Source organism: Thermobia domestica, chromosome 1 (assembly GCF_964235325.1).
Source record: "Thermobia domestica chromosome 1, izTheDome1.hap1.1, whole genome shotgun sequence".
In the NCBI taxonomy this organism is placed as follows: Eukaryota; Metazoa; Arthropoda; class Insecta; order Zygentoma; family Lepismatidae; genus Thermobia; species Thermobia domestica.
In genome coordinates this window covers 253,867,021-253,875,450 of record NC_137454.1, presented here as the reverse complement: position 1 = coordinate 253,875,450, position 8,430 = coordinate 253,867,021, and positions in this window count along the sequence as shown.

Sequence of the window (8,430 nt, the reverse complement as noted above, 5' to 3'; positions counted from 1 at the left end):
ATTTTCTGTTTTCTTCTTCACTGTCAGGACTTCGTGAAATTACTTTCGGCGAATTTTTGATATTCAAGTTTATCACAATTTGGGTGGGATGTGGGTTTGGATAAGAATCAAGATCTGAGATCCGGATTTCGGATCCAGATCCGAATATCGAACCCAACCAGATCCAGATCCGGTCATCCCTAATGTACACTCATGTCCAAAATTATTGTCGCATATCTATAACTGTCTTCTTGTAAGAATATAATTTGAAAATGATTTTGCAGGGTACTTTTAATACTGATACTATGTGTATAACCGGGAAATGTATATTTGTGGTAAATTTCATATGAAAAGAATTATAAATACAAAACTCAGAATGAATAAAACAAAATGTTGCTAAATGGACGAGAAAGTTTTATTTTCGTTTTATTGTTCTTATTTACTGCTCTTTTGACAAACTTGCCACATACTTGTCTTTGCCGATTATACACACACTAACATTATAAATACCGGACGAATTCGTTATCAAATTATATTGCCACAACATATTTATAGACATGCGACAATAATTTTGGACATGAGTGTACATAAAAGAGTACTTCAAATAAAGTATATTTACCTGGCATTCAAGCCTATTTTATAGCCTAAAGCAATTATATCGGGTAATAGTAATAAATTAGAATAACATATCGCGGTCATAGCCATCCTAACACGCATTTTAAGCTTTGCTATTCTAGTGTTTTGAAGTTAAAATTATTAGTCTTTCTTTTTCTCATTTCAGAGAAAAGGAAGGCATGGAGAGATTTTTAGTTCTAGTTATTTCCTTATCAGTTCTCTGTATTATTTTATTTCTTTCCATCATTATCATTATTATTGCCTATCTCACAGAAAACTGCAAAATTTATTCTAATTCATACGAACCTATCAGAATCTATCATCTATTTCCTAAAACTAACTTTTGTGACAGTGTTCAACAATATACAGTAGATAGTGAAGTATATTACTTTAAGTGAACGCTGCAAATATTTCAACATTGCAAAATAATTATTTTTATATAGTATATTTTTCATATTTGGTGACTTCATTTCTTATATTGGACTATTATGTGGACAGTGGACTGCTAAATATTACAACTAATACTTTTTTTTTTGTTGTTGTTGTTGTTTATTTTGTTTCAACAGGGAAACAAAGCGGGGGAATGTAGTATACATTTTGAAAACCCCGAAATTATTGCAAATATTTAAACTCTTGTAAAAAATTATGTAAACAGTTCAAGGCTGGCTTGAGTACAAAATATTAACTGTCTGAATTGAATGAATTAAATCAGGGTTGTTTCCAGGATCTAGTCCTCTTTATTGAAATAAGCCCAAAACTTATTTTATTCTATCAGACATACACGTGGAACTCCCAGACAAGGAAATATGAAAGACATGTGGATTGCATTCCGCAGTTTCATATAAAAGGACGCACCGTTCACTTGACACAAGTCTATACTTCAGTTCTAGACTTGTCATTCGTCTAGAAGTTACATAAGCTACAGGGAAGGCGGAGTCTGCGAGGTTTACTACAGCTACCACAAGGATCACAATGTAAGTGCCTTTCCATATTACCTTATCTGATAGTTTCAGATTCCTTGCTTCGTATCTCAAGCACAGCCTTTATACACATTATAAGAGCAAGTAATGAAATTAAAACCTCTTTATCACTCAATTATCAGTTTCCTATTCTCTTCAATCCATGTTTCTCTCTCTCTCTCGCAATATTCTGTGAGAAATCAACTGAAGATTTAGATAGACGGAGGACCTATAGTCAAGGGTTCGATTCTCAGTTTATTAAGTATTCTTCACAGAATGACAAAGTGTATTGATCTTCCAGGTATGTCTCACACATAAGCCATAGTAGGCTTTGTATCTTTTCTATCATCCCTCGTAAATACACATTTCCACTCATTTATTACTAATAATATTGCGCTACAAAATACTTTAGAGCTAACTGATTAGAGAACGGATGAGCGAAAGGAAATGCTTTGATTCGGGGCTAGTCGAAATCTGCGATTAAATTTCGGTCTGTTACCCGTGCACTTAAAACAATGACTGTCATCTGTCAGTTCAGGGTTAAGTGTCTGCGCAGCTCACATTGTCAGTAGGCAAACGGCTTAGAGACTTATGATGAATATTTTTCAAGTGTCAATGACGTTGCTAGTACAAAGAATACAAAAGGAACATTACTTAAGGTTTCTTTGAAAGCAAACTATTTGTCTATTTGTATATTACCAATTATTTGAATTATCTAAGGATAAGGTTATAGTGTACTAATTTGCAAGATTATACAGCAAAATATCTAACATACCTGTATATTATTGAAGTGTTAGTAAGCAACAAAGTCAAAAACACTTACAGATGTAACTAGCGTTACTTTCCTTAGCAGTATACCACAATCAGTGCCTATGAACATACGTACTCATCGAAGCTTCGGAGTTCTTTTGAAAGCCGTAATGTATGCTACACGTATAAGCACACATTGTGTCACAGTTAATTTAGTCATAGTAATTTTATTTAGTACCTTTACTCAATTGGGTACTTGTTTACAGTCTGAGTAAATGGACTAATTAATGATCTCATGTTTGGGTCATCAACCAACTTTACAAAATGAATCATTCATGCTTAAGAAAATCTACCATATTAACACAGTGATTTGATACAAGTGTGTTAATATTATTACACGTTCGTCTGCAAGTTCGCAGACGAACGTGCACAATCTGCAAGTTCGTCTTAAATTTAGCCAAGAGATAACACTTCCCTAAGTAAAAATAATCTAAATTCTCTACTGAATTCAATACTAGAACGCACAAACTTAAGATGATAATCATGTCCATGAGCTTTCTGAGAATTCGCCATTGCTAATATCGAACTACTTAACACATTAACAATATTAATTAATAATATTTTCGCGCTTACCGTAGTTTTCTTTAGTCGACGAAACATATTCGTAAATTATTTATATTAGTCCAGGTAAATATTTACAGATCGACTGAAACGTTTTGAACAATTTAACATTTAAATCAACAAATAAACAGGTATGATAAAGTAATAACAAATTAGTTTCCACACTGGCTGATTACTGAAAGAAACGAAAATTTCACACCCCACGTTTATGCTCTGTACGCTGAGAGAGACAGATGATTAATAAAAGTGAATGATTATAAAAGAATCGGTGGAATGGTCATGTGAGAAGAAACGCCAGAACCGCGAGAAAATCTATGAACTACCACGAACTCTCACGGCCTGGGATCGAACCATGAGTCCCCTCGCATCAGACGTAAGCGCTCCACCACTGATCCAACATGTCCCTTGATTACGAGCGTTTGTGATATGACGAGTAGTATATACAACATTCTGTTCTGAGTGAAGCAATACGTATAAGGGAAACATATTTACACTAAAGAAATTTAAACAAAATACTGCTCTTCCAACATTTGCTTATATATATATTTGGGAATTTCATAAAACGTACAAAACGAAATACTTTCAAAATTTAATCTTTTGCAAGTGTACCACCCAAGGCCCTAACTTATGGGAGGGGGCAATTGTTGTCCTATTTAAGCTTCCCGACGTTAGACAGTGGTTCATTTCAACATAAAACTTTCTTATTCCACATGATACAATATGAACATGAATGGGAAAAAAATGAAGCATGGAGTGGGTTGAGCACGAGTACTTTTGAGTTAATATAGTAGACTACTACCAGAGCTGGGTGCAAAATTTCAGTCAGACGCACTCCCCAATCCAAAAATGATGGTCGCCAGTATCTATCACGTACAAATGAAGTTCCCCCCATTACCACCACAGCCTTTGGTTGACAAAGAAAGAGATTACATCAGGGCATAAAAGTTCAAACCAGACAACTAGCTTCAGGATACAGGTAATCAATTTTGACTTGGACAATTCATATACATGTTTAAAAACATCTTACCTTAAGACTTCACGTTTGTGTATGTATGTATATCTATCTCTCTCTCTCTCTCTCTCTCTCGCTCGCTCTCTCTGCACTGAAGTACCAGTTGTCGATTGCAGTTTTCGGATCAAAGTCCTTAAGTGAAAGGCCATTGATGGAAATTGTCAATAAATCATCCAGTGTAGGCAGTCTTAACTCTATTGAGACTTCAGAACCCGATCTCACATAAAGCAGTACTCACAGGTAAAACTTCACAAAATGTGACAGTTGGAAGCAAATTTGGGAATCTCATAATGAAGTTTTTGCTGTAGATCTTTTTCATTGTCTGATTCAACGTCAATGAAGAAAACAAAAGTTTATATTCTGCCCACTCTGCTAAGACAAGGTCCACTTTTTCCCTGTATAAATCTGGTTGCAAGTATTTAAAAAGCATTTTTTTTATTCCACATCAAATCTAAGGATTTTCAAGACTTCACATTCCGCGTTTTCTCTCACTCAGTGACGATGATTATTTTCGTGCGTAACGAACTGCGCAGCCCTGTGAGTTTAGGCAGAAATCATTCCTACTGAACACTGGTCGCCAGCTCTAAATTTCTAGTCGCCAATGGCAACCTGGCGATCGAATATTTTGCGCCCTGTACTATAGTAATAAATGTGACTAATGAGTTATGCTAACTTCCGCATTTAAATATACGTTAGTGAATGGTGTACGCATACATCAACCGGACAAACACGAAATTGTATGAAGGGAAACAGTTTTTGGCCACGTAACAAAGTTGGTCAGCACCTTGAATACAAGTGTAAATTTTCACATAGAAGGGGAGAGCATGCGATATATCGATTGACACCAGCAGAAGAAACATTACGGAAGTGTTAGCTCTTTACCTTTACGGCAATAGTGTGGTTGATTTTCGATATTTTCTCTTCTGTTACAGGTGCAGTAACTCAGGAGAGGTGAATTGTTATCATTCTGATAGGTCCTCTCTTATTATCGCAAAGTTCAACCGCTGCATCCATAATGTGACCAGTGCTGTCATCAAGCTGATGCAAAAGAATTGCCAAACCGATTCCATTATAGTGGCGCTCCTACAAGCTGCAGAATATGCTGATTGTCAGCAGTTTACAGAATATATCAATATCATGCTCCCAGAACGATGTTACCTATGAAAATGTTTCTTCGACGAAGCTTATATGGAGAGGGAAAACCCTTGGTATGGTCTAAGAAATACAGAACACAAATTATTTGATCTTCGTTGAGGGTATCCACACTCTCCACATATCTGCAACTTTTAAACTAGTTTGTTATACCAGCTGTGCTTTAGCTCAATGGCTCATTTCCCAAATTCTTCATACAGGATGGCGCTCCGCCCCACTCTGCGCGGAGAGGAGTACCTGGATGTGCAGTTCCATGGAAAAGTGGATAGGCTGTCGGGAACCAACGGACGGTCACAACGTTTCCAGATACTCTCACACGGTCCAATGTTTCCAGATCACAGATCCTTTTCCTTCGGATACAAGGGCATTGCAAAAAGAGCATAACGCTCACATTGACTCATGACGGAGTATTTTGAGCATGTCATGTAAGGATCATCATCTCCGAATATTCATGCAGAAAACCTCCCATTACCAACCCTTTGCCCTCAGGTTCAGATCTGATGTTACCATAGTTTCTCTGAGCTTTTCCTAGTATTAGATATATTGCATTTTCCTTCCCATTTAAATATTGGAATTCGATTTAAGATAGCGACCAACTTGGTCATGTGGCCAAATCTTTGTGCCCATCCACAATAATCATTTGTGTGTGTGCGGACGACGTATGTATACACAATTCACTTACAATGTCTGTTCTAGACTTCTGGTCCACTCTGTAATACAAACGTATTAAACTTCTCCCTCTTCACTGCTAATAGGATTTCAAAATTTTTGTTTTTCATGCGGAATTAAATATTACACTAAGTTTCATAGAATGTTTTTATTAGGATCACACAATGAGATTTATAACATTTTGTTAGTGCTCCGTGTGCTCGTTACTTCGCATGCTTTCTTGATTTTTTTTTTGGAGGGGGTGCAATAAATAGCTAGAGCCATTATCTCAGCTGAGTTCTTTAATGAAGTCAATCCGCTAATGGACAACAGAGACTTTGTGGCTATCTGGAGTTTGTATCTCATTATTATAAGTGAATTCCTAATTCTGTTTCTTGCAACAGATAGCTAAAGCGATTATATCGACCGAGTTCGTTAATGGAATCAATCCATTAACGTATTAACGGATAATTGCCATCTTAATTGTGGCTATCTATAGCCCATATTCCAAGCATATAAACGAACTTTGAATTCTGTTTTTGCAACAGACAGAGCAATTACCTCGATCGGGTTCGTTAATGAAGTCAGTCCGTTAACGTTAACTGCGGTTATCTATAGCCCATATTCCATACATGTAAGCCATTTTTTGTTTCTTTGCAACAGATAGCTAGAGTGATAATTTTATTCAAGTATTAATAGAGTCAATCCATTAACGGTGACTATCTGTAGCAAATGTCTCATAGATGTAAGAAAATTTTTGAGCTGCTTTTTTGCGACGGATACCTAAAGCAATTACCTTGACAAAGTTCGTAAATAGAGTCAATCCGTTAACTTATTAATAGTTAATGGTGACTTCAATTGTGCCTATTTATAGCCCAACATATAATCGATTTTTGAATTAGGTTTTGGCAATAAATACCCAGTGCGATTATTTCGGCCAAGTTTCTTGGTGGAGTCAATCCGTTACATATTAACTGATAAATGAGAGTTAATGGTGGCTATCCATAGTCTATATCCCATATAGCAACATGTTGTTAATTCTGTATTTTGAAACAGATAGAGCGATTACCTTAGCCGAGTTCGTTAATGGACTCAACTTGTTAATATCTTAATGGTTGACTTTAATGGTAATTATCCGTAATATCCAATACATATGAAAGGTACAAGGGAAAAACACGGCAAGTCTCAAAGTCTCTGACTTTGAGATATTAGTCCCTTCAGACAGCTAAATGCGGCATCTTACCAATAGTATAACAACACTGCGAAAGCTTGACCCCATTTTCTAAACAATTAAAGAAATTCCATATAAGGAAGAACCCGCTTTGTCCATGCTTTAACCCTTTTAGGATTTTTGGTTAATTTTCTTACCATGGCGTAGTATCGTCTTTGGCCGCTTATTTAGGTTCTATAACAGGTATTTAAACTTTTTTTTTTTAATTTTTTGTTTTATGGTCAAGTCAAGGATGAACCAAAGAACACCCAAGATGCATTTTGGAACCGGATTGTAACTTGGCGGTGCCAAGTGAGGGCGGAGTGGCGTGACTTTCTTTTTTCTTAAGGCAAATTTCAAAAAATTTTCACGCCTTTAGTTTTCAAGATATCAAATTGAAAATTTGCATACGGATTATGTGTACCTTTGGGTATTTCTCTTTTTTTAGATCCCTATGCGAAACCGGGCCAGAGGGGGCAAATATTCCGAGGATGATGATTTTCAGAAAAAATTCTGTTTTTTTCCCGATTTTTTCACTTCAGTGTATGATACTGACATGTGAGTGGTACCGCTGGAAAGGGCTTGTTATACTGAAGAAACTGACGTTCGAACCATGACTCTAGGTCAAATAGTAATGACGCAGTAATATATATATATATATATATATATATATATATATATATATATATATATATATATATATATATATATATGTGTGTGTGTGTGTGTGTGTGTAAATAGGGCCTCCACCCTTTGTTTTCAATTGAAATTTTGCACATGTATTATGTACATAACGTTTTTTTTTATTATTATTATTATTCAGATCCCTACGTGAACCCAGGCCCGGGTCAGTGGGGCAAAGTGTTTTGGCGGAATTTTCAAAAAACAATTCCGAGTTTTTGAAGAATTTTCCTGTTCAGGGTATGATACGGACGCGGGAGTGGTACCGTTGGAAAGGATTTGTTATACTGAAGAAAATGGCGTTTGAGCCATGACTCTAGGTCAAATAGTAATGACGCAGTAAATTTTTTGAAGTACTTTATATATATTATGAAACCAGGCCCTGGCCAGAGGGGTGCAAAAATTTCGAAAAATCTCCTGGTTTTACCCGATTTTCCAGTTTCTAGTGTATAATACGGACAAACGAGTGGTACCGTTGGAAAGTATGCTTTATCCTATAAAAAAAACGAGGTATGAACCATAATCCTACGATAAATATTAAGGAAGCAGTAGCTGTGAGCGAAAGTCTTAAAATTTACCTCAACAAGTGGAAATCCTATAACGGTTAAAACCGCTCTCCTGAAAAATTTACAAAATGTAACTTAGCGTGTTTTTTCTCCTGTACCCTTCATATATTTCGTGTGATGGTCCCTAATATCTATCTATGTTAATAATTTTCTTGTTACAGAAGCACTGAGAAAATGTGTGTGAAATGGGAGAACTGTTGCAGTAAAGAATGAAAACTGAAAAGCGAATTGGCCAGT